The sequence below is a fragment of the Euleptes europaea genome, chromosome 1, assembly GCF_029931775.1.
Source record: "Euleptes europaea isolate rEulEur1 chromosome 1, rEulEur1.hap1, whole genome shotgun sequence".
Classification (NCBI taxonomy): Eukaryota; Metazoa; Chordata; class Lepidosauria; order Squamata; family Sphaerodactylidae; genus Euleptes; species Euleptes europaea.
In genome coordinates, this window is record NC_079312.1 from 11,605,783 (window position 1) to 11,633,584 (window position 27,802).

Here is a 27,802-nt window from a genome sequence, read left to right on the forward strand (position 1 = left end):
TTGCCCGCCCCTTTTCTCCCCACCTCTCCTCTCCGGGGCTGCAACATCATCTACTCACCCAGAGCCAAGGAAGGGTGGAGGGAAACGCGCTGGATCCGGACCCAAAGCAGCAGCAGCAGGGGAGGAAAGCGCATGCGCGAGAGCGCGCGGGGAGTTCATTTCCGGGGTCAGAGCGAGCCCTGGGAAAGGGGCGGGTCCGAATGCAGCCTCCTTTCTAGGACTCCGGGCTCTGTCCCTTCCCCTCCCACAAATATCAAAACACCTCCAGAGGGTGGTTGTTGCCTGCGTTTGAGGACGTGGTTTGGGTCTGGAAGGGGCAGTGGAAGGTTATTGTTAATAAGGCTCATGCGGGTTTTTAAAAAGCATAATCTGATAACGTATAACCACCTCCCCAGACTGAGCATTACGCTCTTTAAGATCCTTCTACGCAAAGGGAGACGTATCTTCTCAATTAAACGCTTTAATGAAAACAGGGCTTTCACGGGGACACCAATAAAGATGCAATCTCCATTTTTGAAAACAACAATGTTATGTTCTCTCAGAACTCTCAGCCCCACGCAGAGCCAGTCAATGGCAAACCACCTCCGAATGTCGCTTGTCTTGAACCCCTATGGGGTCACCATAAGTCAGCTGTGATTTGACAACATATATGCTGCTGCAATTATCTTGCTTGCGGACTTCCTAGAAGCACCTGGTTGGCCAATGTGTGAACAGACTGCTGGACATGATGGACCTTGGTCCAACTTTTCTTAGGTTCTTATGCACCCAGAGTTCTAGGAATACAAAATTCAGAAAAATGCAAACACAATTCTATCCAAAGTGTAAACAATACAGAACATAGATTATAAAGGCAGAAGACAGAACAGTAAGGTCAAGGTGATAGACATGATGAATTAACTACAATCCTGTAAAAAAAACCCTCTGAACTGGCTTGTTCAACCTTGTTCAAACAGAAGAAATGTCTAATACTGCCTGGACCGCTTATAGATCGGGTTGACTGGTCATCATGACAGATGTTGTCAAGATCTTGGGATCTGGGACAGCCCCCGCTTGTCCATCCTGGTTGCTGAAATAATGTAAGGACCACATTAATTATGTCCATCACAAATCAGTCAACCCAAAGAGGTGGTTATCCACCCACTCCTTATAAAGCCAACACTACAGAAAATGTAGGTATGAAGTAGCATACATTAAACTGGTTGGAATAATTCCTCATGGATCGGACTCAAAGAGGTACCTTTGGAGAGCACTTACCAGTGCAGGACAGATCCTGTGGGGTACTACAGGGTGCAATTCTGTTTCCCGTGCCTTTCAGTCTCTATTGTAAAGCCCTTCAGCCAAATCATTTATACTTTTGGAGTTGACGGTCAGCAATATGCTGAGGATAGCCAGCTCTATACATCCTTATCCAAATTACCTGGGAATGCGGTAGAAATCCTGAATTGCTGTCAGGCTGCTGTGGTTAACCAGTTAAAAGTGAACGGATTGAAACTAAAGCCTGAAAAGCCTGAGGTAATGCTGGCTGGGAAGGCAGAGATCTTGAAGGATATGTGTTCCTCACTTTTCACCGAGTTCAGCTAATGCTTGCTGACTCAGTTAACAGCCTTCTCCTGCTAGAGAAGCAAGTGAAAGCAGGTGCAATAAATGCTGTTTTTTCTGCTGTTCACCTTCCCTGCCTCTTGGCACCCAGACTCTTGGTTATCTATACAGCTTTATCAAAACTACTGTGAATACTACTAAGCGTAACTTTATGCAGAATACATTTGGCACATAGTGTAGCAAGTTAGGCTAAGATGGGATATGGGGGAAAGAGGCTGACATGTCATAAAGGTCAGAATGCAGACTATTAATCTCTGAGGAGGTAGGAAATGGGGCAAAAAATCCCAGTTTCATATATGCACTGATGGGATCTGTGCTGGCAGTGGCAGACCTGGAAAAGGATCTTGGGGCGGTAGTGGATCAGTATGTAAAGATACTCTTCTGTAATTTTTGTATTTTGTTTTTTTACTGTATTGTTTTGTTTGTGTTATAAAAATTAATAAAAATTTATTTTAAAAAACCCAGTGTGCAGCTGCTGTAAAAAAGGGAAATTCCATGCTGGCCATAATTAGATGAGGAATAGAGAAGAAAACTGCTGATATCATACTGCCCTTGTACAAATCTACGGCGAGACCACGCTTGGAATACTGTGTACAGTTCTGGTCACCACACCTAAAAAAGGATATTACAGAGCATGAGAAGGTGCAGAAAAGAGCACTCAAAATGATTAGGGGACTAGAGGAACTGCCCTATGGGGAGCGGTTAAGACGCTTAGGGCTGTTTAGCTTGGAAAGAAGGCGGCCACCAGGATGTGGTGATGGCTGCCAGCTTGGAGGGCTTTAAGAGGGGAGTGGACATATTCATGGCTATTAGTTAGAATGGATTCTAGTCATGCTGCATACCTATTCTCTCTAGTATCAGAGGAGCATGCCTATTATATTGGGTGCGGTGGAACACAGGCAGGACGGTGCTGCTGCAGTCATCTTGTTTGGGGGCTTCCTAGAGGCACCTGGTTGGCCACTGTGTGAACAGACTGCTGGACTTTTTTTAAAAAACAATTTTTATTTTTCATAATGTTAAATGTAAATCATTTCAACAGTGTTAGAATTTGCCAATAGTAAAGAAAAAACAAGAAAAAAGATATTTCATTTCATTATTAAAGGTTTATTTTCATTAATAAGTTAGATCTAAAACAAAAAAAATAAAAATAAAAACTTCCCCTTCATCTTCCTCCATCTTGTTATGAACTTAACAGCTCTTTTGTATTACAAACTCTAATCCTAATATTATGTTAAACAATTAGATATAAGAGTTATAAGTTTTAACTAACAAGCATTATGTATAACAGTCAAAAGTACTTTAAATTGAAAACATAGTTGATACATTGAATTATTTTAATATCTTAGAAAAGAAAAAAGGATTATTAGATCAATGAATAACCTTTAAGATTCCCCAATTGCAGTTCAATGTCACAGTAAACCCTCCATGCCTCCCATTCACCCATAAATTGTCTTTTTGTGTTATCTTAGCCGTAAGTTTTGCCATTTCAGCCATTTCAAACATCTTTTGTATCCAGTCTTTTTTGTCTGGAATTTCTTTCATCTTCCATTTAGCTGCATATATTAATCTCGCTATATACATTGAAATCAAAATGAACATTTAAACAAGATAATACAAAGTGTTCAGTCACACCATTCAATTTCAGAATCAGTTACTCAAGTGTAAGCTGTTAAAGAGTCCGTTACTCAAGTGTAAACTGCTAGAGAGTCCAAATGAAATTCAAAAACAAACCAAGGTATAAATCATGCTGTGGCTGTCTTCTTGCAGCCAAAAGTCAAACCAAGGTGTAAATCACGCTGCTGCTGCCTTCCTGCAGCCAAAAGTCAGGGATTCTGTATGGCTTGTGAGCATCAAAGTTCAAAACAAAAAGTCATACTGGAGTTCTCCCGGTCAAGAACACCACAAAATAGAACAACGTAAAGTCCAACTCAACGACATCTCCTTGATAGGCAAACTGAAAACACAAGAGGAACATGATCCACACTTAAAGTGCCCCCTTACATTGATGGTTGGTTAAAACAGACTTGATGCCACCTAAGAAACCTATCATCAATGTAAGGGGGCACTTTAAGTGTGGATCATGTTCCTCTTGTGTTTTCAGTTTGCCTATCAAGGAGATTAGTTCTTCAGCGTCTAACTTTAAATTTACTTTAAAAGGATTTACTAATTGCCAGTCCCAGAATGTCATTTATGGAATTCTGTGTCCATGTTCTTTGATGTACATAGGGTCCACTTCCCGCCCCCTCAAATTACGCATAGGTGAACACAAGGCCAGGATTCGCGCAAAATTATTAGACGCACCACTTGTGTCACATTTTCTTAATAAGGGTCACTCTGACACTGATATATTTTTCTTTGTCATTTGGCAATATATTCCCAAACCCTTTGCCTCTCAAGATATAAAAAAGATATTACTCAGGAAGGAAATGTACTTTATACACCTGTTCAAAACATTGATGCCTACAGGTCTCAACACTGAATTTGATCTATTCTGTTTTTTATAAAGCCATGCAATTAATAAATATTTTTTTAGCCTGATATACCTTTAAGATGAAACAGTAATCAGCAGCAGCTGTTACTTACCATGGCCCCTTGTCTAATGCTATTTAATTGTATGAGGTGTAGAACATAACACACTGACAGAACCTTACTTGGTCATCAAACAATGTATTAAGGTATGTGTGGGACCACACAATTATGTAATGCAATGTAATGATAAAAGTAACATTATTTTATAATGTGGGATTGTTACAATTTAGCAATGAGAATGTGTTACAGCATTAATTATACTATTGAACACCATTGTATAGTAAGAAATGTACTATAAAAACAATATAAATGTATTTTTTCTTTACAGAGGTTTCATACCTGAATAACACAACGTGGGCAATTTCCCACAAAGAATTCAGATAAATATCCAAAAGGAAAGCCAACTTACTGATGAAGCACACGAAACGAGCACCAACCTAGGGTGTCGTTGAGTTGGACTTTACGTTGTTCTATTTTGTGGTGTTCTTGACCGGGAGAACTCCAGTATGACTTTTTGTTTTGAACTTTGATACTCACAAGCCATACAGAATCCCTGACTTTTGGCTGCAAGAAGACAGCCACAGCATGATTTATACCTTGGTTTGTTTTTGAATTTCATTTGGACTCTCTAGCAGTTTACACTTGAGTAACGGACTCTTTAACAGCTTACACTTGAGTAACTGATTCTGAAATTGAATGGTGTGACTGAACACTTTGTATTATCTTGTTTAAATGTTCATTTTGATTTCAATGTATATAGTGTTACTTAAATAAGGGAAACTTGCAACTGGCAATTGGTGAATATAATCTTATGTTTAAAAGCAGAGCCCTTGTGCTGATTTTTTGGTATAACTGTGGTTAATACAGCATAGATCCATTGTTTACGTTAAGTTATATTAATCTCGCAGCTGTGGTGGCATATATTAAAAATGATCTTTGAGATATAATAGAGTCAAGTATCATACTTAGTAACATCATTTCAGGTGTTTTAGGTACATTGTTTTGTATAATTAATCTTATTTCATTGTAAATCATGTCCCAAAAGTCTTTTGCTTTATCACATGTCCACCACATATGATGAAATGAACCTATTTCTTTATTGCATTTCCAACATTTCGGGGACATCGATTTATAAGCCACTGCCAGTTTTTTTGGAGTCAAATACCATCTGCACATTATTTTTATAAATATTTTCCCTTAAATGATTGAGAATGTATGAGTTTCGTATCTCGTGACCAAAGTCTTTCCCACTTGTTTAATGGTATAGCATGTTCCAACATCTGTGCCAGCTGATCATAGTGGGTTTTATTTGTTCTTGTTCACAATAAAGTTGTAACAGTAATTTGTAGATTTTGGATATTAAATGGTCATTTGTATCCAATAACAACTTTTGAAAAGTTGATTTATTTTTTGCAAATCATGTTTTCAAATCCTGAACCCAGGTCAGACAATCCTTAACTTCGTCATAGTTTTTCAATAAACATTTATTGTAATCCCACTTTAAAAGATCATGGTATGTGACAAATTGAGCTGGTCTCAGTGGTTGTAATGACAGCATTTCTTGCAATGAAACCCATAATGGTGAAAAAAATGCTGGTTGCTGAAATCAAGTAAGGACCACATCACTAATCAGTCAACCCACTCCTCATCCACCCACTCCTTAAAAAGCCAACACTACAGGAAAATGTAGGTATGAAGTAGTGTACATTAAACTGGTTGGAATAATTCCTTATGGATCGGATCAAAGGGGTACCTTTGGAGAGCACTTACCACTGTGGGACAGATCCTGTGGGGTGCCACAGGGTACAATCCTATTCCCGCCTTTCAGTCTCTATGTAAAGCCCTTCAGCCAAATCATTTGTAGTTTTGGGGTTGATTGTCAGCAATGTGCTGAGGATACCCAGCTCTATACATCCTTATTCACAGGGTTGCTGTGGTTAACCGGTTAAAAGTGAACCGATCGAAACTAAAGACTGAAAAGGATGAGGTAATGCTGGCTGGGAAGGCAGAGATCCTGAAGGACATTGTGTTCCCCACTTTTCACAGAGTTCAGCTGACACTCGCTGACTCAGTTAACAGCCTTCTCCTGCTGGAGAAGCAAGTGAAAGTAGGTGCGATAAATGCATTCTTTCCCCCTAGTTTAGCTTGGAAGATGGCCCCCAACCTTGATTCAGCCGATTAGGCCACCAGGAACCATGCCACGGTGACAGCGAGACGAGACTACTGCTGATGCAGAAAAACAATTTTAGGGTTCAGCTAAAGGGGTCTGATATGAGCAACCGGACTAAGACACAGAAGTAAGCTCTTTATTAACTAACAATACCGATCATAGTCAAGGACAGTACCTGTTCTCAGCTGAGTCCAAGATGCGAACACCCTCCTTCGTCTGAACAAAGCATATATTGACATCATCAGTACATTAATATAGGAAGCTACAATTAAGCAAGGCAGTATCATGCTTCCAATGAACAATCAGCAATTTTTCTGCTGTTCACCTTCCCTGCCCGTTGGTACCCAGACTCTTGCTTACCTATACAGCTTTCTCGCACACAGCGTAGCAAGTTAGGCTAAGATGGGATATGGGGGAAAGAGACTGACGTGTCATAAAGGTCAGAATGCAGACTATTAATCTGTGAGGAGATAAGAGATAGGGTAAAATAAACCAGGTCAGCCTGCCTTCTACTTAAGGGAGACACTGAAGAAATACCATGAAGCTAAGAACTCACACAACGAGGATTAAATGATTTCAGAACTTGAGGAATTATATTTTTTGCCATCCCTGCAATGCATTTTACATTCGTCTCCCCTCAAAATCAACACAGAGACTGCAATTGGTGCAGAACCCCTGGCTTGGTTATTCACAGGAGCTAGACAGAGACTACATATTACTCCCATTCTTCAGTTGGTCCATTGATTGCCCATCAGGTACCAGGCTCAGTTTAAGGTATTGGCTATCGCCATAAGTCAGCTGCGACTTGACGGCACTTTACACACACACACACACACAAAGCCCTTTGTTGTCTTCATTCCTCATATCTGCAGGACTGCCTCTCCCCCATGCACCACGACAACAACTTTGCTGATCTCAGCAGGGCATCCTACAGCTGCCACACTGCAAATGGCAAAGTCAACAACTGCTCATACACGTGTCTTCTGTTTTGTGGGGGCCCTTATGGAACGGCCTGTCTGAGGAAGTCCAGAAGGCTCCCACTTTCCTGGCCTTCCGCGAATTATGCAGATCTAAATAATTCAGGAGGGCTTGTCTGCACTGATGATAGGGCTGTACTGGAACCGTACTGGAAGCCAGCCTGACTGCCTTCTTCCTGACCCTGCTCTGCAAGAGGAGCCAGAGAGATTCCCCTTGTGGAGCTTCCCAGCCTGTGAGAGCTTCTCTTCCCCCCTCCCCCACTCCTTACCCGTCCAGTCCAACTTCTCGAGCCTCAATCCTCTAGATCACCTGCAATCTCCCAAAAAGATGAAATTGGAGGGCTTCAGTATTTCTCTCCTCTTTTTTGTAGCCTCTCTAGGAACCGTGTCTCTGTCTGCCTATTAACCCTTTACAAAGCTCTTGTGCACAGAGAGGACAAAAAGGACTATTTTGATGACCATTTTTTTCAAATTAAGGAAAAGATTAAATGTGCCCTTTAAGGCCCAACCTAGCAAAGAAAATCTAGTCCCAGAGGTGTAAAGTCGGGCTGTGGTTGCTCAGCGGGGCTGGCAAGGCCCTCTCTTCACGCTCAGATGCATTGTCAGCCAATGGAAAGCTAGGCAGAATACAAAACGGAGTAAAACATTGAACACATTAACACGCTTCTACTGAATCAGACCCTTGGTCCATCAAAGTCAGTATTGTCTACTCAGACTGGCAGTGGCTCTCCAGGGTCTCAAGCAGAGGTCTTTCACATCACCTACCTTTTAACTGGCGGAGATGGGGATTGAACCTGGGGCCTTCAGCAAGCCAAGCAGATGCTCTACCACTGCGCCACAAATCAGCCCCACAAGGTCAGGGAACAATCAGCCAATGCTTAGAAAAGACTGAGCTGCCCAGACAATAGATGTCAACACTTGAGCTAAGGCATAAATGTCTCGGCAACCCCGTAATGGCAACCAACATCTTACCCGAACAACATTCATTACATTTTAGAAACTTCCAAACTGACCTCATATTATTTTGGAAATAAAATGAAATGAAAAACTGAGAAGTATTTCTACAATAACCAAAAACTGATATTTTGGTACACAACCAATATAACACATATCATTTACCAGGGACCAGGCCTTTTCTGGCTCTTTGGGCTGGACTCCCTGATGAAATGAGGGAGGCCCCTTCATGGAGATCTTCTACTGCAAGGCCTGCTTGTTTGCCAAAGTAGGAGCCTTTTGAAAGAGCAAGGGACAGAGAGGTTTGCCATTTCATTTTTTATTTTAACTGAGATGTTTTAATTATTAAATATTGTTTAACTATTATTGCAAGCCACCTTGAACCACAAGAAATAGTGGAATATAAAAGTTCTAAATAAATAAATAAATAAATAAGGACGTCCTGAGATTTGAGCACCTACCAAACAAATCTCTTCCAAAATCTCCCCTCCCCCCCACACACAAATATATAATTGTTACAACTATCTGGCAAGGCATGTTAGTCTGAAAATGTCACTGTCTAAAGGACATCCACAGAACTCCCAGCCTACTGTGGATTTGAACTCAGATCATAAGCCAACACTCTGGCTTCTGAATTTAAGTGGCCCACATTTTGAATGTTAGCAACATAGGTCAGATTCACTCATGGGGATCAGTCGTGGCTGGAGGAGCCCGTAAGCGTCTGTAAGAGGATTTCTCCCTTACAGCTTTATTCCCAATTTTAAAGAGACATGCCACACTAACATTTGAAACATTTAATGAAGCCCAGCTCATAAAACCCACACAAAGCACAGAAAACACATGATCTGAATTACCTGACACAAATAACAACCCCTTTAAAGAGTTATAACCCTTTCTTAGCAGAGTTTTATTTTATCTGATTGATAAAGAAACAATTATGGGTGGCCATTGCTGGAGGAAAAACGTATGCTGTCCCTTTAACAGAGGGTTTATATTTACCTCTTCAGTATCTCTTCTACTACCCATGTCCACACACTAAGCTTCTGAAAAGGGGCAGGATAGTTCTTCCCCTCCCGGTCTGTTACCAACCCTAATGCAGATACCTTTCCAAAATAAAGTGGTGAGAGGAAAGGAGAATTTTCTTACTCTGCTCCATAAAGGTACGATCTCAATGAAGGAATCTAAGGAGGACTGTGAGGAGTCAAGAGGTGAGGAGTAAGCCTTGACCCAGGGCTTATTCCAGGTCATTTCCTGCTCATGGAGTCTGAAGGGAGCAGAGCAGAGGAGGGAATCTTACTTCTGCCTCCTGATTTTCTCTGACAGAATCTGGGGGTGGGTGGGGAGGAAAACTGGGATTGGGGAATTAGTGTTACACAATGTTCACTTGCCAACGCCAAGGATACCTGCCCATTTCCACAAGACTGAATTTGATGGGGAGGCCGGACCTCTCTAAACTGACGGAGTTGTTGGGTTCGGGGACAGAACCTTTTCTTTTTAGCCCAAATTAATTCTGCTGTCAGAATTCTTTAGCCTTCACAGCTGTGAGGCCACTTTGTGGGTTCTTAGATGCTGTTGAAGATTGCTGCTCTGATTGAATTTCTTTCCACACTGAGCACTGAAATTATTTCTCTCCTGTATGGGTCCTTAGATGCTTTTGAAGACCGGAACTTGTAGTGAATTTCTTTCCACAGTCTGAGCAGTTAAAGGTTTCTCCCGTGTGGGTTCTCAGATGCACTTGTAGATTGGAACTCACAGTGAATTTCTTTCCACGTTCTGAGCATTCAAAAGGTTTCTCCCCAGTGTGGGTCCTTAGATGCCTTTGAAGACTGGAACTGTGACTGAATCTCTTTCCACACTCTGAGCATTCAAAAGGTTTCTCCCCTGTGTGGGTCCTTAGATGCATTTGAAAACTGGAACTGTGACTGAATATCTTTCCACACTCTGAGCATTCAAAAGGTATCTCCCCTGTGTGGGTTCTTTGATGCTGTTGAAGACTGGAACTGTGTCTGAATTTCTTTCCACACTCTGGGCATTCAAAAGGTTTCGTCCCTGTGTGGGTCCTTAGATGTATGTGAAAAGCGCCACTCTGACTGAATCTCTTTCCACATTCTGAGCATTCAAAAGGTTTCTCCCCTGTGTGGGTTCTTTGATGCTGTTGAAGACTGGAACTGTGTCTGAATTTCTTTCCACACTCTGGACAATCAAAAGGTTTCTCCCCTGTGTGGGTCCTTAGATGTATGTGAAAAGCGCCACTCTGACTGAATCTCTTTCCACATTCTGAGCATTCAAAAGGTTTCTCCCCTGTGTGGGTTCTTTGATGCCTCTGAAGATCACCACTTCTTTTGAATTTCTTTCCACACTCTGAGCATTCAAAAGGTATCTCCCCTGTGTAGGTTCTTTGATGCTGTTGAAGACTGGAATTGTGTCTGAATTTCATTCCACACTCTGGGCATTCAAAAGGTTTCTCCCCTGTGTGGGTCCTTAGATGTATGTGAAAAGCGCCACTCTGACTGAATCTCTTTCCACATTCTGAGCATTCAAAAGGTTTCTCCCCTGTGTGGGTTCTTAGATGATTTTTAAGAATGGAACTTGTAGTGAATTTCTTTCCACACTCTGGGCATTCAAAAGTTTTCTCCCCTGTGTGGGTCCTTACATGTACGTGAAAAGCGTCACTCTGACTGAATCTCTTTCCACATTCTAAGCATTCAAAAGGTTTCTCCCCTGTGTGGGTCCTTAGATGCTTTTGAAGACCGGAACTTGTAGTGAATTTCTTTCCACAGTCTGAGCAGTTAAAGGTTTCTCCCGTGTGGGTTCTCAGATGCACTTGTAGATTGGAACTCACAGTGAATTTATTTCCACATTCTGAGCATTCAAAAGGTTTCTCCCCAGTGTGGGTCCTTAGATGCCTTTGAAGACTGGAACTGTGACTGAATCTCTTTCCACACTCTGAGCATTCAAAAGGTTTCTCCCCTGTGTGGGTCCTTAGATGCATTTGAAGACTGGAACTCATAGTTAATTTCTTTCCACACTCTGGGCACTCAAATAGTTTCTCCCCTGTGTGGGTTCTTTGATGCTGTTGAAGACTGGAACTGTGACTGAATTTCTTTCCACACTCTGAGCACTGAAATGATTTCTCTCCTGTATGGGTTCTTTGATGCACCTGAAGAGTGTCACTTCGTCTGAATCTCTCTCCACAGTCTGAGCAGTGAAAAGGTTTCTCCCCTGTGTGGGTTCTTAGATGCTTTTGAAGACCGGAACTTGTACTGAATTTCTTTCCACACTCTGGGCATTCAAAAGGTTTCTCCCCTGTGTGGGTTCTTAGATGCTTTTGAAGACTGGAATTTGTAGTGAATTTCTCTCCACACTCTGGGCATTCAAAAGGTTTCTCCCCTGTGTGGGTCCTTAGATGTACGTGAAAAGTGCCACTCTGACTGAATCTCTTTCCACATTCTGAGCATTCAAAAGGTTTCTCCCCTGTGTGGGTCCTTAGATGCATTTGAAATTTGGAACTTGTAGTGAATTTTTTTCTACATTCTGAGCATTGAAAAAGTTTCTCACCTGTGTGGGTTCTTACATGCAGTTGAAGACTGCGATTGCAACGGAACTTCTTTCCACACTCTGAACATTCAGAAGGTTCCTGCTCTGTGTGTGTTCTTTGATGCATTTTAAGATTGGCACACACAGTAAATTTCTTTCCACACTCTAAGCATTCGAACGGTTTCTCCCCAGAGTGGGTTCTTTGATGAATTTGAAGACTGGCAAACACAGTAAATTTCTTTCCACACTCTAAGCATTCAAAAGGTTTCTCCCCAGAGTGGGTTCTTTGATGAATTTGAAGATTGCCACGTGAACGGAATCTCTTTCCACATTCTGAGCATTCAAACGGTTTCTTCCCTGTGTGGATTATTTGATGCTCTAGAAGATTGCTCCTCGAACGAAATTTGTTTCCACATACAGAGCATTCAAAACGTTTCTCCCCTGTGTGGATTATTTGATGCCGTAGAAGATTGCTCCTCGAACCAAATTTCTTTCCACATACTGAGCATTCAAAACATTTCTCACCTGTGTGGGTAATTAGATGCTGTTGAAGACAGTCACTCCGAGTGAATCTCTTTCCACACTCTGAGCATTCATAGGGTTTTTCCTCTGTGTGTATTCTTTTGTGTACAGGTCTTTCCACTGTGCATTCACTAATTGATATTATATTCGGTTTGATCAGAGAAGCACAGAGGCCTTCATTCCTTCTTATTTTGGTTGTCTTTTCTTCTTGAACTGGGATTTCACAGAAGCCCCCTCCATGGCAAGGAATGGATTTATCCTTTGTCTTCTCTGCGTGGCTTCCCTCCTCCCTCTCTAGTTCATCTCCGTCCCTGAAGCTGCCTTTGGCCTTTTCATGCTTGACTTTTTCCAAAGAGAACCCCTGGAATTTCCCATGTGTTTTCTCTGCATTTCCTGCTGCAATAAAAAAGAGGTCCAATCAGCCCCCCTGCAAGAAGCCATGCTATCATTCAGGCACTCCCCATTAATGGATGTGCATTTCCTTTATCAGAATTTCCTTCCCCTCAAACTGAAACGCTAGTCACACCTTATCTCCAGCCAGGCCCTCCAGTACAGCTGTTTCTATTTACTACCTGTCTACCCCTTCCCCACACTCCCTGTAACAACTTTAAGGGGGAAAGTAGCAAAGAACCATTTCTGCACTGTTCACATTTGACTTGCAGTGCAGCTCTCTTGTTTCTCTGCTCTTGATTAAAGTTCCCATGACACCCAGTCCTGCCACTGCACAGAGCGTTTTCTTCTAGTTGTGATGAGAGCTATGAGAAGTTGGATTTCAGCCTCCCACAAATGCATGTTTGGTGTGGGGAAAGTAGAATGTAGAACCTCACCTCACAGTTCAAAGGGGACCCACACAGTGTTTGGAATAGGTACCAATTTTGGGAGGGGCAAGAAAAGCCTGAAGGCATCTGGGTGGCCACAGTAGGATAGGGTTCGTGGAACTTGGGCATCATCTAGCCTGGCTATTCTTAATTAACACCCACCGTTCCCTGGCACCTACAGTATCTAAGAAACCTGCAGCCAATCAAGAGCCGTAGTTGTGTTTTTATCCAGGAGTAACTTTTGAGCTACCCAGAACCCAGAATGGCTCCCTCCCTCCTTACCCAGTGGGATTTATAATTCTACAAAACCAAGAGTTTTTAACAAGAGAAGCAGAAACCCTCCATGGCTATTCCTTGCCTTTCTCTTGCCATAACCATGAAAGATACCCACTCGCAGCTATCTCACTTGGGACGGAAATACTCTCTTGAGATTCCCTTGAGGAACTCTCCAGCCTTTCTTCAGACACAAGGCCTTTTCAGTGTCCACCGTAGTCTCTCTTACATTTTTAGCTTCTTTGACATGTGGGGGGGGGATATGATCATTTTATATGGGCAATGAAGAAACTCCCAAGTAAAGGAAAAAAAATTCTGGAAGGATAGAAAGCTGGTCAAGATCAAAGCTGACAATACCAACTAGTGTAAGGGTGACAGATCCGTTCCAGAGCACAGTCAGAGTGGAAGAATGTAATCCCATTTGGGGGAAGGGTATGTTATAAAAATTGGCAACTTAGAAATTAGGATCTGGCCCCTTCCTCTCATCCCACATCGGCCTCAGGGCATGAACCCTCTCTGGCTTGGGTGGTGGCCACAATATGGGCTTCAGTTGCCCTGGGCCATGCAAGTAGCTTCGGTCACTTGAACTGGCCATGCTGAACATGGCTTTCTTTGCCACCCCAACTCCTCAAGGCCCCCAGCAGTGGGCAAGGAGTGAGGCAAGCCTCAAAATGGCATACTGCTGTTCAATATTTTCATCCATCTATCATCCCAGTGGCACCGATGAAAGATCCTTACCCAGACAGGCCACGCTCTCATAGATCTCCAGCATGACTTCAATGTAGAGAGCTCTTTGGCCAGGATCCAGCAAGGCCCACTCTGCCTCGGTGAAATACACAGACACGTCCTCAAAGGAAGCTGGAGACTGAAAGAAAAAGCAGATTCCCTTGTCAGAGATCATGCCAGGCAGAGACAGCACTCTGGAAGGGGGCAGTCCGAGAGGGTGCAGGATGGAGAGCTTGGTGTGGGCAAAGGGAGTGGCCTTCAGAGCCTCTCTCGCTCGCACATCTTAGAAGCAACTGCTGGAGTAAAAGACCCCATGAGGAAGGAAGGGGACCCAGGCTGTCATCTCCCCTACCTGGATTGGAGGTGAAGCAGCCATTTCTACTACTCTGCAAAGACACTGGCTCGACAGCATCTCTTCACTGCCTGTGAGGGAAACAAATAGGCAGGAAGCATGTTAGTCTCAACTTCCTATTCTGTTTGCTTGAGGGAATCTGGCTTCACGCACCCCGGGTTCCTAGGGTTGTGAAACCTTGCCCTGTGTACACTCAAGAAATGTGTAAGGATTTTTAGGAAACTGTGGGAGAGGTGACAGAGACGCACCAAGTACCCATGAGCCTTGTGGGGTGATAAATGATGCCAACACATTTCTGACTTCTATGAGATACGAAATGTGCCGTGTGAACTTTGGAGCTCAAAACCAAATCAGCATCCAAGCAGGATCACACCAAACAGAGGGAGGTGGAAATGATGTTGCATGATACGTTGCTTTAACATCCATCTGAAAGCTCAGACATGGCTTTAGTGCCTGTGAAAACTCTATGGTAATATCGATGGGTTTCCAGAGTGCAGACATTCTGATGTCACATCCAGATTTTTGGCCAGGTGAGACATCAACCAGTCCTCACATCCACCCCATGCCCCACTGCCAAAGTTTTTGGGGGTGCCAGGCCATGGCCTGACATTGTTGCCAGCCCTCCTTTCATCTGCACACCCTTCCACAACCAGCCTGAATGGATGTACTGCCAGGATGACACTGTGAACAAGTCCCATGAGGCCCACACCAAGAATGGGGGGCACTTCTATGCCTATTTCTCACAAGGAACCAATGAACTGTAATAAACTGTATTCCTTTTACATCAGATCTCTGTCATCCTTTTCCTACTTTTTAAAAATAATTTTATTAAATTTTAACAACATACATACAATATAAAAAAGAATATAAAAGAAAATTTTTAAAAATAAAAATACAAAAAAGTATAAAAGGGAATTCATATAACATAATTAATGCATTTAATACATTCATAATTACTAGTCTATAAAATTAGCCAAAAATACCCTTTCCCCTCCACCCACCTAAAAAGTGACCCTTCACCCGACTTCCGAAGAAGTGTCTAAACAATTTTATTTTTCTGTTAACATTATAAATTATGTATATTATATATTATATAATGTATTTTATATAATATATATTTTTCTATAACTCATTAAATATCGTAAAATCCATTTTTGCCATCTTATCCCAATATGAGGTGGCCTTAGACCATGTTTTTTTAAATTCTTCCATATCCTTTCCATGCAGAAATTCCATTAATCTGGCCATCCTCATATACAACCATAATTTCTCTCTCCAGTCAGTAATAGAAGGTTTATTTACTTGTTTCCATATTTTAGCTATCACAATTCTTGCAGCAGCAAAACTATATTGGCAAATAATCCTATCCTGGTCAGAAATATTATTTGGTGGAATTCCCAGCAAACAGAAAAACAGAGTTTCACTTACTGAAACTGTTGTTCATCTGATGGATCTTCTATGCAGTAACACATTGGGACTGCGCAGGCGCAGGCCAGCCACGGAAAAGAATTGTTAGCTTCCAGCAAATTCCAGAAGAGTGCTCCCCCTCCCCTCGGGCATGCAATCTCCCCGCCCCGAGTCACATGACCCAAGGAGGAGGGAGCACTCTTCCCTCCAGTTCTCCATCCTGCCGCCACGGAACCAACCACCATAGAAGCGGAAGAGGTCCCACAGCGGGGAAGGAGGGAGGGAATGTGTTACTGCATAGAAGATCCATCAGATGAACAACAGTTACAGTAAGTGAAACTCTGTTTTTCATCTGAATGGCTTCTATGCAGTCCCACATTGGGAGAGTAGCGAGCTCGCTTACCAGGACGGTGGGTGTGGGACATCACCGGAATAAGGACTGCAATACTGCACGTCCAACAGCTGCATCCCTTGCAGAATCCACATCCACCGCGTAGTGCCTCATGAACGTCGATGGAGTGGACCAAGTGGCAGCTTTGCAGATGTCCCGGATATCTACTCTTGACGAGAAGGCGACAGAAGCCGCATACGCCCTGGTAGAATGAGCCTTGATCATGGGAGGACAATCCTGGTGAGCCAGGTCATAAGCCAATTTAATAGTACATGTAATCCATCTGGAGATGGTTTGAGGAGACGCCCGTTGACCTTTATGTTTTCCCCCAAAACAGACAAACAAGTTGTCTGCAGTCCTAAAGGATTGGGTACGGTTAATATAGAACAGGAGAGCCCTCCTTACGTCGAGCGAATGAAGGGCTTTGTCAGCGTCAGAAGACGGATTTGGGAAAAAAACAGGTAGGACGATGTCCTGTGACAGGTGAAAAGCAGACACCACCTTGGGCAGGAATGACAATTTAGTTCTAAGGACCACCCTATTAGAGTGGAAGACAGTGTATGGAGGGGAATGGGAAAGAGCCGACAAATCGCTCACCCTCCTAGCTGAGGTAATTGCAACCAGAAATGCGGTCTTAAAGGAAAGCAAGGCCAAATTACAGGTGGCCAGGGGCTCAAAAGGGGAAGTGATGAGACGAGTGAGCACCAGAGACAGGCTCCACTGGGGAACTGGCAAGGTAACGGGTGGATATAAATTGTTTAGACCCTTCAAAAACTTTTTGGAGAGGGGGTGAGAGAAAACCGAGAAGGAGTCAACCTCTGGGTGAAAAGCCGATATGGCGGCCAAATGAACCTTAATAGATGAATTGGATAGGCCCTCATCCTTAAGGAACAGCAAATAATCAAAAATAGTGGACAAAGGGCAGGTTACAGGGGAGATGCCCTTAACTGATAACCAATCAGAGAAGCGCTTCCACTTATTGTCGTAAGAACGACGCGTGGAAGGTTTGAGCGAATGGAGAAGCACCTGGGCTACTCTATCAGACCATAGGCTCGAGGAAGGACCCTCCAAGCTGCCAATTGCAGATTGGGAGGGTGGTGGGAGGGGTCTCTCGGGAGAAGTAGACACTGTCCGTGTGCAAGCGACTTGAGCACTGCGAACCATGATCTCCTGGGCCAATAGGGAGTGACAAGGATGGCATCTGTGTCGTCCTGGATCACTTTGGCAACTACCCTCTGAAGTAGAGGGAACGGGGGAAACAAATAAAACAGCGTCCCCTTCCAGGGAATTTGGAAGGCGTCTCCCAGAGAGCCTGGGCTGATCCCCGCCCTGGAGTAAAATCTGGGGCATATCGCATTGGATTGTGTGGCAAAGAGGTCTATTAGGGGACGACCCCAGTGACGAAAGACATGTTGTAGGCATGTAGTGTTCAGTGTGAGCTCGTGAGAAAGGTCTGGACAGCGGCTCAGGGCATCGGCTAGTGTGTTGCTCTTGCCTGCAATGTGAATTGCTGAGAGGGAGGTGCCGTGATGTATGGCCCATTCCCAAATGTCGCTGGCTTCTTTGCAGAGCGAAACGGACCTTGTGCCGCCCTGCTTGTTTAGATAAAACAGGGCGGTGGTGTTGTCTGTGGCGATTTGAACGCGCCGACCCATCAGGTACCCTGTGAACGAAGACAGAGCAAGACGGATGGCACGAAGCTCAAGCAAATTAATATGCAGTAAAGACTCCGAAGGAGACCATCTCCCTTGTGTTGTAAGATGGTCGCAGTGAGCCCCCCAACCCAACAGGGAGGCGTCAGTGAATAAAAACCTGTCCGGAGATTGTCTACGGAAGGGAACCCCTGAGAGAACATTGACATCCAATGTCCACCATCGTAGAGAGGACAAGACACACCTGGGGATGGACAAATGTTTAAATTGCGAGTCCACATTAATAGTGAAGGCTCTGACGAACCAGTTTTGTAGTGGTCGCATTCTAAGCCTAGCAAACTCCACCACCGCCGTGGTGGAAGCCATAAGGCCCAATAACTGTTGGATTCTATGTGCTGGTTGGAACCTATTGCGGACAAAACTCTTAATGAGTTTTCTGATGGCATGAGCTCTAGAAGGGGGAAGAAACCCCGAGCCAAAGAGGCATTCAAACAAGCCCCAATGAACGTCTGAGCCCGTGCAGGGGTTAGGTGAGACTTCTCAAAGTTGACTAGAAGACCTAGATTATGAAGTGTTGCAAGGATCAGGTCCATGCGTGAGGATAATTCGGATTCTGAGTGGGCCACCACCAACCAGTCATCTAGGTAAGGAAAAATAATGCATCCTTGAATTGCAAGGTGCGCAACCACTACGGCGAGGCACTTGGTGAAAGTCCTAGGGGCAGTGGACAGGCCAAATGGTAGAACATTATACTGGTAGCACCTGTTATTGCACCAGAAACGTAAATAACAGCGGCACTCTTCGTGAATTGCAATATGAAAATATGCGTCACGAAGGTCCAATACTGCGAACCACATGTGCGCATCAAGGAAGGGGAGCACTTCAGGTAAGGTAAGCATACGAAACTTCCTAGTCTTGACAAACATGTTAAGATCCTGTAGGTCCAGGATAGGGCGCTTTCCCCCGCCTTTCTTATCCACTAAGAAGAAACGGGAGTAGAAGCCATGATTCTGGTCTGGAGGAAGTACTTCAGAGATTGCGCCCTTAGCTAGTAATGCAATAACTTCTGCAGAAAGAAGCTCCGTGTCATGAGAGACAGCATGGGCAATCGGCCTAAAAGGAGGAAGAGAATCAAATTCGATGAAATAACCATATTTTATTATTTTAAGAACCCAAACGTCAGTAGTGATAAATGACCACTGGGAATAAAACGGTGACAACCGGTCACAAAAATCAACATGTACGGTTAGTCATGCTTGTTTTGCCCTGGGGAAGGAACCAGGGGATCCCCTCTGACCCCTGCGCGATTTATTCCTATTAGAGAATTTCCTGTCCTGTTGTGGACGAGGAAAAGATGGACGGAAGGGGGGGTGCTGAGTAGGGGCCTGGAACCTAAATGGGCGGGAAGATTGACCACCTGAACGGCCGAAAAATCGCCTCCTGTTATCAGAGGTCTGACGAGTAATACCAAGGGACTTGGCGTTCGTCTTGTTCTTTTTGAGGCGGTCCAAGAAGGTGTCGGTTTGGGTGCTAAACAGAACCGTGCCCTCAAAAGGGAGATCTTCTATGCGGGCCTTGGTATCTAAGGGAAGCGCCGACTGGCGCAGCCAGGCATGCCTCCTAATAACTATAGCAGAGGCTATGGCCTTACTGGACGAATCAGTCACATGTCTGGCAGCAGCTAATTGTTGTCTCGCAAGGGACATTCCCTCAGCCTGAACTGCTAGGACCGATGGGCGTTGGTCCTCGGGGATGAGGGAAACCTGTGGGGAAATGCGGTCCCAAAGGGCGAATTGATATCTCGCCATCATGGCCATGAAGTTGGAGATGCGGACACTAACTGCCGTGGAGGAATAAACCTTCCTTGCCAGAGTGTCTAACTTACGACCCTCAGGGTCTCTTGGGGAGGTGTGGGATCCAGACCTGAACTTCCCAGGAAGGGCTTCGGCAATGATGGAGTTAGGAGGGGGGTGTTGATATAAGAATTCCCCTCCTTCTTTCCGTATCTTGTATAAATTCTCTATACGTTTTGTGGAGGAAGGAACTGATGCTGGTTTAGACCAGTTCGCGTGAAGAATCTCTAAGAGACTCTTAAGGATTGGGAATACAGCCGGGCCCACATCGGGGTTATGCAAGATGTCCATGACATCATCAATAGGACCTGATTCCTCGGGCTTTACATCAATTTTAAGGGTTTTTGCCATTCTTATCAGTTGTTCCGCATATAGGCGAACATCCCCCGCAGGGGATAAGGGTTTGGGATCCCCAACAGAATCATCAGGTGAGGGTAGGGACGTACGGGTGTCGTCATCCTCATAATCGCGTGAAAGCGAGGGATCATAATCAGGGTCAAAAGTCGAATCGTAATCGGCCATAAGGGAAACAGGGGACCCCGACAAATGTCGTCTTGGGGACGAACTAGGTCGCGATTGAGAGTGACCCCGATGCGGTAAAGGCGACCTCGAGCCCAACGAAGGCGTTATGTACCGGTGACGATGTGAGCGTGCAAAGCGTCCAGGATCGTCAGTCCGGAGAGGACGATCTCGATGACCCGAACGACTCCGACGGCCAGTCCCACTCCGATCAACAGACCGGTCTCTGTGAGAATGACGATTTGGGCGGCCGGATCGACTCCGGCTCGAACTGCGGCGACTAGCCCTGTTCGAGGGATCCCGGCGACCCGAACGGCTCCGACGGGTGGAGCGACTCCGACTGGAACGGTCCCGACGGTTGAAACGGCGCCGACGACTAGACCGGACCCCTTGAGAGCAGGAACGACGAGGGGAACGGCTTCGATGAGGGGAACGGCTCCGACGCGGAGAACGACTCCGACAGGGAGAGCGGCTCCGACGAGCCGAGCGGCTCCGGCCTGGAGAGCGGCTCCGGTGTGGAGAACGGCTCCGACGAGGCGAACAACTCCGACGTTGAGAGCGGCTCCGACAAGTGGAACGGCTTCGACGAGTCGAACGACCCCGACGCGGAGAGCGACTCCGACGGGAACGACTCCGACGGGAGCAGGAACGACTCCGGCGGGAACGACTCCGGCGGGAACGACTCCGACGGGAACGACTCCGACGGGAACGGCTCCGGCGGGAACGGCTCCGATGGGAACGGCTCCGACGGGAACGGCTCCGACGGGAACGGCTCCGACTGCCCGATCCATCGCGGTGACCTGAACGGTCCTGTGGTTCCCGAGCCTCCCTCTCCGGGCATGGTTGAGAGGCACTCGCATGGGGATCTTGCTGCTCCAGGGCAGAGCCTCCGTCAAGACACACCAATGGCACATCCTTATAAAGATGAAGGAGGTGTTCTTTAAAAGCCGCCGGTACCTCCTGGGCCCTGCTCGGGTCTGGAGCCGAGGGGGTTGCCAGGGGATGAGGAGGAGAATCCTCCACAGTGACGATGGGTTCATCAGGGCGCGATGCCACACTTAGCCGGGAATGGGGCCGCGAAGGCGTCGAAGATAGATGGCGCCGAGAAGACTTTGGCGACTCCGAAGCCGAACGGCGCCGACCCCGCCTTGAGGAATCGGACGGGGACTTTGGAGGCCGGGAGGGCGGACGATGCCTAGGAGACCTAGAGCGGGAGACACGCTTCGACGAGCAGCGGCCGCGGCCATCTTGAGCGCTCGGGGCTATAAACTGCGCTGGTCGAAGGACTACCGAGGACTGCTTTTCTGTAGCAGAACCAGTAGCTTTGGTAACAGGGGCCCCATCGGGGGAGGACACCTTACCGGTAGGACGGTCGGAGGAATCCTCCTGAGGACGAAGGGACACCTTGTAGAGGTGGGAGATAAGGCGAGACGAGCGTTCCCTCAATGCTTTGGCCGTGAGTTTCCCACAGCTCTTGCATGAGGAGGAAACATGGCCTTCTCCCAGACAAAGCAAGCACTCCTTGTGGGGATCGGATTTGGCCACCTTTGCCCCACAAGAAGAGCACTTCTTAAATGGAGCGATTTTCTTAGCCTCCATAACGTTGCTGGAATGAAGGTAAGCACGTTCTCTCTCCGTGGCGGCAGAAAGAGAACTGGAGGGAAGAGTGCTCCCTCCTCCTTGGGTCATGTGACTCGGGGCGGGGAGATTGCATGCCCGAGGGGAGGGGGAGCACTCTTCTGGAATTTGCTGGAAGCTAACAATTCTTTTCCGTGGCTGGCCTGCGCCTGCGCAGTCCCAATGTGGGACTGCATAGAAGCCATTCAGATGAATGATGGTTTCCTTTTTACTCTACTATTAATCAAATTATTCGTTTCCCTCACTATTTTTTTCCAAATTTTTAAAAAACTTTTTACACGTCCACCATACATGCATGTATGTTCCTCTTTCCTTACCACATTTCCACTGTTCATCTTAGATATCATAATTGGGGTTATATGCCATCTATAAAACATTTTGTATAGGTTTTCTCTAATTTCATTACGGTAGTTATTGTAAATTTAAACTCTCTCTTCCATAAATTTTCCCATATATCCAAATCAATATTAAATCCTAGCTCCTTCATCCATTTAATCATAACTGGTTTAATTCTTTCTTGTTCTAAATTAGTTATAATTAATAATTTATACATTCTACCTATCAATCTTTATTTCCTTTATCTAATATTTTTTTCTAACTCGGATTTATTTTTATTAAATCCGAGCTGATTATTTTTATTAAATATATCTCTTAACCTGTAATATACAAACCAGTCCTTTATATTTAATTCTTCCCTACTTTTTAAAACCCACTTCCCCTCTTTCCAATCAATAATATTTCAATACATTTCTATATCTAAATTCAGCTGCAATCCCCTTTTCATATGAGCTTCTGTTGGATTAATCCATCCCGGAGTCCTATTTTCTAAAATCTTTCTATATTTTTTCCAAATTTGAAATAACCCAGCTCTAATAATGTGAATATTAAAATCCCTATTTACCTTTTCCTTCTTATACCATAAATACGCATGCCAACCAAAACAGAGATTGTAACCTTCTAATTCTAATATTTTAGGATTTTCTAACATAATCCAAGTCTTTAACCAAAGAAAACAAGATGCCTCATAATACATTTTTAGATCTGGCAGCCCTAATCCTCCTATTTCTCTTAGTTGAATAAAATTATTATAAGCTATTCAGTGTTTTCCTTTTCCCCACAAAAAATTCAGAATATATTTTTTCCAAATTTTAAATATTTTAAATCCTTTAATAATCGGTAAATTTTGAAATTAAAAAAGTATCTTAGGTAATACCATCATTTTAATTAACGAAATTCTACCCCATAATGATAAGGGTATTTTTTCCCAATTTTTCAAATCTATATTAATTTGCTGCCAAATTTTATCATAATTGTTTTTGAATAAATTAAAATTATTTGAGGTTAACCAAATGCCCAAATATTTTACTTTATGTTCAATAACAAAACCAGTACTTTTTGATAATTCTTGCTGCTGAAAAGGTGCGATATTCTTAACCAATATTTTCGTTTTATTTTTATTTATTTTAAAACCTGCGAGCTTTCCATAAACCTCAAACATTTTATTCCATTCCGCAATCTGAGTAATAGGATTGGTTAAAAAACAAACTAAATCATCTGCATATGCCTTAACCTTATAATGATTTCTCCCTATTTTATAACCTACAATATCTACATTATTTCTAATTTTTCTCAACAGTACTTCTAATGTAATAATAAACAACAAAGGTGGAAGAGGGCATCCTTGCCTGGTGCCCTTTTGGATTTCAAAGTGTGAGGTTAGTTCCCCATTAATCAACAACCTAGCAGTTTGATAAGTGTAAATGTTTCCAATAGCCAGTTGGAATTTTTCCCCAAAAATCCACATATTCTAACACTTTCCCCATAAATCTTCAATTTACATTATCAAACGCTTTCTCTGCATCTAAAAATATCATTGCAAAAGGTGTAGTATCAAATTCTGCGTATTCTAAAAGATCTAACACTACTCTAACATTCTGGCTAATCAATCTTCCTGGGAGGAATCCTGCTTGGTCTTCATGTATAATATTATTTATTACCTTCTTCAATCTGTTTGCTAGAATCGCTACAAAAAATTTAGTCATTATTCAGTAATGATATTGGTCTATAATTTTTAGCTTCCAATAAATCAGAATTTGGTTTAGGAATTAAAACTATGTTTGCTTTTTTCCAGGTACTTGGAATAGATCCAACCTGCAAGCCATTGTTCATTACTTTTAATAAATGTGGTGAAAGTTGATCTAAAAAAACTTTATAATAAAATGTTGTAAATCCATCTTCGCCTGGTGCCTTATTTAATTTACTTTTACTTATTACTACTTTTAATTCCTCCATTGTTATGTCAGCATCTAATAAATCCTTATATTCTTGTAATATTCCTCCCCATTCAAATTGTTTTAAATACACTTCTATTTCTTTTTCAGAAACCGCTTCTTGTCTGTAAAGATTTGAGTAATAATCAGTAAAAGTTTCTATAATTTTTTGTTTGTCTGATATAACTTTACCATCTTTCCTCATTTTCAAAATTGGTAATTTCTTCTCTTTATGTTTAAGTTGCCATACTAATATTTTCCTGGTTTGTTTGAATGTTCAATTTTTTTTGCCTGTTATACATAATTCTTTTTTCTATTTCTGCAGTTATTAAACAATTCATATTGATATTGTAAATTTTTTATCTTATCCATCTGTTCTCGTTTAACTGATTTACTTTGTGCTTTTCTTAGCTGTAACTCTCCCTGTTTAATTTCCTCCAATATCTTCTTCTTTTTCCACTCTCTCTCTCTATACCACCTTGAATTTTGTTATATTAGTAAACCTCTATATACTGCTTTCCCTGCATCCCAAACAATTTCATCTGAGGTCCCTTTATCTACATTTTCCTGAAAGTAATTTTGTATTTCTATTTTTACTTTATCTACTATCTTCTTGTTATTTAATAAATATTCATTAATAATCTTGTTTTTTTTTAACAAATATTCATCCTTTTCCTACTAAAGACTTGCTAATCACAGCCTCCTCTTTAAGTAAAATATTCCGCTTTGCTGCACCCTGCACCAACATGCAAACTAATTCCTCATGTTAATCTGAATGCATGTTCACGGGGGTGTGGTAATAGCATCCTAGTCCAGTATCCTGTTTCGGGCTGTGGCCCTCAAGAGGTCCCCAGAAAGCCATTAAGCAGGGGCACAGAATCAAAATTATTGGTTCTTATCAACAGGCTTTCAGATGTATGCTGCATCAGAACATGGAGGTTCCACTTTTTCACTATCGCTCACAGCTGTGCCCAGATTTGTCTACTGTTCCTTTTTTGAGCCACCTGGAATCTCTATAATGGAAGGAAGTGGCGATATGAAGTTTGGTTGGTGTGAATAAGAATGGAATTGCCCTGCATGAATCTGTCTAATGCCCCTTAAAGTGAGTGATCATCACTACATCCTATGACCCTGAGACCCAGACGTCTGTTTGTGTGCAGAAGTGTGTCCTTCCTCTCCTGTCCTAAACCTTCTACTCAGAAGCTTCACAATGTGCCCCAGACCCTTCCAGGCACACGGCATGCTTACCAGGTGAGAGGGCATCTTGGGCACACACCTGGACCTGCACTCTCTGCCCGTCCTTTGATGAAGCTCTTTCCGCCTCAGAGAAGTTAGCTTCCATCTTCACAGAGGGTCGCCACATCTGAAAAAGCAGCGAGAGTGATGGGTTAGAGAAGGAACAGAACAGGCTGAGGAGATGGATCCTGTCCCACTTTCAGACTCCTCATCCTTGCTATGACCAGCCGAACTGCTCCAGCCTCAGCGGTAAGACTGACTGAGGACCCCCTCACCTGTTCTGTCTGCCTCTTCTCCTCTGCCTGACTCAGGAGGAAACCTTCGGCCAGGCCCACCGCCTGGGAACTGGTCTCCGGCCCGCATCCTCTGACCCAGCTCTCCATCTCCGAGGGCAGGATGATCAGGAACTGCTCCAGGATCACCTGGTCCACGATTTGCTTCTTGGTGTGCCTCTCCGGCTTCAGCCAGCAGTTGCAAAGTTTATGGAGCTGGCTGCAAACCTCTCGGGGCCCATCAGCCTCATGGTAGCAGAAGTGCTGGAAAAGCTGGCAATGTTCATCAGTGATCACAGTGTCCTGAGCCAGGATCTCTGGCACAGCTCTTTCCCAGAATTCATCACCACTCCCAGCCTGGATGGGATGGGGGCCTTTCCTTGCTCTCTTGCCAGTTCCAGGAGATTCTGCGTCCTTCTCTTCCATCTCCTTCCCCTTCTTTTGGGTCGCCTCCAACTGTGGAGAGATACCCTTAGTAACGTGGTGACATAGAGGGAAAAGATATCAGAAAGGCACAAAGAACCCAAAAGAGAATGGAGCTACGTCACTCACCCTGGCCAAGAGCCCCCTAAGGATTGTCCTAGTAGAAGCATCTTTGTGGTAGCTTGGGGATCAGAATTAATGCTATCGTGCTATATTACTAGACTTGCCAGCTGCCCACCAATTGACTGGGTTGCCCCAGTCAAGTTTAATCCTTTTACCTCTACAGACAAATGGCAAATGCTTCTTGTCCTTTCCATGAGAAACGGATCTCAGAAAATGGTACTGTTGGGGGTGGGGGGAGAGGCGAGATTAAAACTAAGGCAAACTAAAAGCAAGCTCACCCTAAGCACACTGAAGCAAGTCTATTCAGAATCTTCCTTGGGCCTTTTCCCTAGGGATTACTCTCAGAAAAGTGGTTTTAGGATTCCACTGAAAATCAGTGTTCCTGTAACATCTTCCCAGGATCTCAAACAAAATGACTCTTGTCATTGTGCCATATCGGATAGGGTTGCCATGTCTGGCTTCGGAAATTCCTGGAGATTTGGCCACTTCTCTGCCCTCAGAGGCTTTGGGGGTTGTTCCAATGACTATATTCATGCGGAAGGGGATTAAGGAATGGCATCCCGTACATCGCTATTTACACTTGCAGACAATTTTAGACAGGGCTTTTTTTGTGTTGGTGGTACTCACAGCTACTGAGTACCAGCACCTTTTTGGAGGACGCTTTCAAAGTCCTGAGAGGGGAATTGGTGGAAAGCAGTACAACTTTATCCATGAGTATAGGCACTTTGCCCCTTAACAATACAAGCCCTGGTTTTAGGGGTTCCCCTTATGCATGGGGCACAATTTTGTGCAGTTTGGTTGAAGGAGACACTGGCTATACAGGATTAGGTCAGGATCAAGATGAACCTTTCTCTGTGGACTTAGCGGGATGGCAAAGTTGTGGGAGTCTGCCTGCTTCCTGTATTCCCTGTGGATCCCTTCTCAGAAGCAGGGTGCTGTGACACTCGATTTATAGACAGCTATGGAGACTCTTTTCTGTGGGAATCTGGCTCTCTCGGCCCTCTGCTGTCATGCTATTTGGCCAGGAGCACGTTCGGACCACTGGGCTCAATTGCCAGCCAACTGTTACGATTACTACAGTCAAGAACATATTTTTATGCTAGCAACCCAAATAATGTAGGAATCGGTGCTTCTTTGTTATTCCTATTAAATTCCATACATATTCAGAGCTTTCCCCCAAGTTATTTCAGGCTCTGAAAGCTTCTTTCATTGCTCAGTAGTGGTAGTGTTTATTGGCAAATGCTGCAAAAGTGTAAAATTAAAGAAAAGAGGAGGGGACCCTGGATGTCCCCCACTCATCTCCCCTACCTGAAGCAGCCATTTCTACTCCTCCACAAAGACATTCGATTGATAGCATCTCTTCACTTCCTGCAAGGCAGACAAAATAATCAAGAAGCATTTTAGCTTTGACTTCTGATTCTGTTTGCTTGAAAATCCTGCTTCATGCCCTCCAGGTTCCTAGGATTGTGAAATTTGCCCTGTGATCACTCAAAAAAATGTGCAATGATTTATAGCAAACTGTGGGAGAGGTGACAGAGAAGCACCAGGTACATATGAACCC

The 27,802-nt window shown here is 43.9% G+C and overlaps 1 pseudogene; it reads right to left on the minus strand.

Annotated features, from left to right (window-relative positions):
- Positions 1 to 9,745: 9,745 nt before the first annotated feature.
- LOC130491019 (zinc finger protein OZF-like) overlaps positions 9,746 to 27,802 on the minus strand; it is a 72,665-nt pseudogene continuing 54,608 nt past the window's right edge.